The following is a 3,933-nucleotide window of genomic DNA, read 5'->3' as shown; positions in this document are numbered from 1 at the left end:
CAACACAAATGATGTACCAATACAAGGCTTCGGGTTGGGTCAAGGTTAAGACGGAATCCTACTCTATAAAATGTTTTCCTATAAGGAAGATAGAGTGATTCTGGTCATGCATTCAAGACATCCCAACTCAATGATTTGCCATTAAGGTAGTAGCTGGAGGATCCTTGAATGCGGAAGTTCATTCCCCAATCCACTCTATTGAATGTCAATGATGAGGGTGGATTGGAGGATGAACTTCCTTGAGAGAAAGGGCTTTGGGTATATGATATAAGGTAAAACACTCAAAAGCACTCTCTTCTTTCTCTCTCCCAGCAACAAAAGACAAGCTCTCTTTATATAGGCAAAAGGTTCCAACAGATATAAAACGGTCACATTTATGACAGAGTTCGATATCATCAAACAGGGTCGATATCATCGAGCATATACTCTCGATAGCATCGACTGGCCGCTTGATGATACAAACTCAAATGTCATATGCTTTTGAAACCAATTACTAGCTGGTCAAGGGAATTGAGACTCGTATTGATGTCATCGGATTTCGAACTCCGATTCCATTAATGCAAGGTTCGATTCCTCGGCATTTGAAAAATGAGAGAGACTTGCTTTAAAATATTTCAGGTTTACAAGAATGATCGAGGGACCTTCGAGATCATCGAAATTTGAATGTTGATGATATCGATAGAGTGTCGATGCATCGATAAATCTAGAGGATTTTCGTTTAAGCTTGCTGGACAGTTTCTGTCCCTGTTCGATGCCATCGAAACCGTACCGATATCATCGATATTTGAATATCAATTCTATCAAGGGACTCTTGATCATAGATAAACATCCTGAAATATTTTGCTGGAAGATTAGACGCCCATGATCGATAATATCAAGAGCCCTCCGATATCATCGAGATTTGAATTTCGATGGTATCGAGAATGGCTTCAATATATCGATATACATGTGATTTCTTAAGTAAAAACAGGGGCGCCGGAGATCTGTCTGTCGATATTATCGAGTCACTTTCGATAGACTCAAGATTTAAATATCGATGATATCGATGGGTAGATCGATATATCGATAAATCAGTCTAGAGATATATGTGGTTGCTGGACACTTTTGTCCTCATTTCGATGATATCGTATAAGCATTGAGGACATCGACAGAGCAGGTCGATTCCATCGAAACGTGTATCGATAAAATCGACAAAGGAAGAAAAACTTAGAGATTTTCTGTTTTCGAAAAAGTTTTCCCACTTATAAACCCTACAAAGTTCTAACTTGTTTTAAGGGTTTTATTTACCTGGTGTTTTAGGATATGGGATATGAGGCTTAGATTTACCTGTGGTGAGCTTACACACATCCAATTGAGGTAGACGCTTTGAATTGATCTTCCTATGCGGTTCTGCAGTCTGACTGACTCAACACTCATGTTAATTGACAAATCAAGGCATTTTCAGCATGGATTTGGTATTTGTGGTTGTGGATAAATTTTCAAAGATGACACACTTTATTCTGTGCAAGAAAACTCTCGATGCTACAGATGTTGTGAACCTGTTCTTTGTAAAGGTTGTGCGGCTATATGGTGTTCCTAAATCCATCATATCCGATCATGACACGAAGTTCCTCAGTCACTTTTGGAGAACTTTATAGAAGCAATTTGATGCCCAGCTTTAGTTTAACAGTGTGTATTACTTGCGGGTAGATGGGCAAACTGAAGTGGTAAATTATATGCTTGTAAACTTCATTTGGTGCATTTTCGGAGATAAACCGATAAACCGAAGTAGTGGGATTTGGCCTTGTCTCAGGTAGAATTCGCGTTCAACAACACGCTAAACCATTCCACCAACAAGTCTCTGTTTAAATTTGTGTATGAACAAGTGCCCCGCCATACTCTTGATTTGGTTCCTTTGCCCAAGCTCTTGGGCATGAGCATTGCTGCAAAACATATGGTAGATCTAATTATCGGCATTCACGTTAATGTTTGGGTCAAGTTGCAAGCTTCCAATGATAAATACAAGGAGTTGGTTGATAAACATCAGCGTCCAAAGGTGTTTGAGATGGACGACAATGTGATGGTTCATCTGCGCAAAGAAAGATTTTCGATCGGGATGTACAATAAGCTGAAGAATAAGAAGATTGGACTAGGATAGGCTTATGTTGTTAGTCTTTTTGAAAACATGCAGATCTCATGCACGTTCAACGTAGCAGATATGTACGAATATCACGAATCAACGCCGGAACATAACTTGAGGACAAAATCTTTTGAAGTGGAAGGGACTAATGTAGAACGAGTTGTGAATTCATTCATGGCTATGATGGACCGAAGAAAATAAGCTAAGAAGGATCGACAATAGTCATCATAGTTCGATCGGTCCACTAATTGGGTCGACCAGTCGAAATTCCTCTAGAAATTCTAGAAGCGTTGCTGGATAATTTCTGTTAGTTTTGATAAGTCAATAGATCTTGTCGACAGGTCGAAATACTATTTGATGGATTGACAGATCGAGTCGACATGTCAAAATTGATGGAATTTTCAGTTTTAGTATACGAACATTTTTGAGCCACTTCGACCGATTGACTTGACTGGTCGATGACAGGGGAATTTGCATGTTTTTTTAGAATTTGTTTTCTTATTTGATTATGACTCTTTGATTACGTTTTCAGATTTGTTTAGAGTTACTTAAAGTGCTAAACTAATTTTTTAAATTCATCTATCAATAACATCTTTAGAAATTAGTTTACTTCTCTTGTAGATTTGAGAAATTTCTCTTTTGAATTCAAGAGAGACTTGTAGATTCAAGGCATTTATGAATCCAAGGAAGAAGTGATCGAACTCATCACGTCATTCCCTGCTTCATCTGCCAGGCCCCACAGTTTATTGTCTTTGGCATTTTATCCCTTGAATTCCTTAATTGTGTGTTTTAAGTCATCCAATCCACGAGTTTGGGATTGTCCCAGCTAGAGAGAATTTTATGCGTCCACCCAACATCAGGCCGATCAAACAAGCTGTCTGGATCACTCAACTAGGGGACCCAGCGACATGGACAGGTTCCGGAAGACAACATCTCCACATTATTCTCTGGATGACCAAATTTTCTAAGTCCTGGAAATTTCACAACTTCTCCATATTTCCCTATTTGTAAGCACAGCAACCAAACTCTGCCAACCTTTCTATGTGCTTCTCTACCGTTCAGCTTTAGGTGAGCTCCGGACCTTTTCATTTGATGAGTTACATCGTGCATGGGCCATTGCCCAAAATTCCAATTGATAGGGGACCTTGACGCCTGTGTAGTTACTTGAAAATTCCCAGTCATCCGATGGTTAGAACAAGTGTTTGACGGATGTGATTTTGGGATTGGGACCACCAAAATGGACGCTCCAAGTCACTGGAGATTCGGGATCTGTCTAGCTCTTTTGTCCGAGTGCATGGTGCATGATTCACTTGACAATGTTCGAATAAAGTTTTTTGACGGTGATGAGAAGTGCAACCCACTTTGGCATGTTAAAAGATCGAATTTTCGCTGTTGCGAGGTTTGAAATCTAACGTTTCATACCCATGATTTTAAAAAATTGTACAAATGAGAGTCATGAACTCAGGCTAAACTGTACACTAGTTCCATAAAAAAATATCGAGTGATTTCATTGATTGGATGAGGGTCCCTGGCCGTAATTAGAATGGAATCAACCATCCATAGGATGACAATTCATCAAGCATTGTGAGCATGCCATGGAACGCTGGTGTTTGGCGCTGAGTATTAGATGGGATTAGGTGGGATAGAATTGCATACATGACCGTACAATTCCATCCGGTACATGAAGAGGCCGGGAAGGTCAAGGTTGGGTGGGATGGAATTGCATTTAATTACAGGGTATTGCATTTCATCCTGTGTAGGATTTATATAGATTTTGAAATTCAATATGGGTTGTATATCGATGCATGTGTTTA

The sequence above is a fragment of the Magnolia sinica genome, chromosome 4, assembly GCF_029962835.1.
Source record: "Magnolia sinica isolate HGM2019 chromosome 4, MsV1, whole genome shotgun sequence".
Taxonomy (NCBI): Eukaryota; Viridiplantae; Streptophyta; class Magnoliopsida; order Magnoliales; family Magnoliaceae; genus Magnolia; species Magnolia sinica.
The sequence above is the reverse complement of the archived record's forward strand: the minus strand, read 5'-3'. Positions refer to the sequence as shown.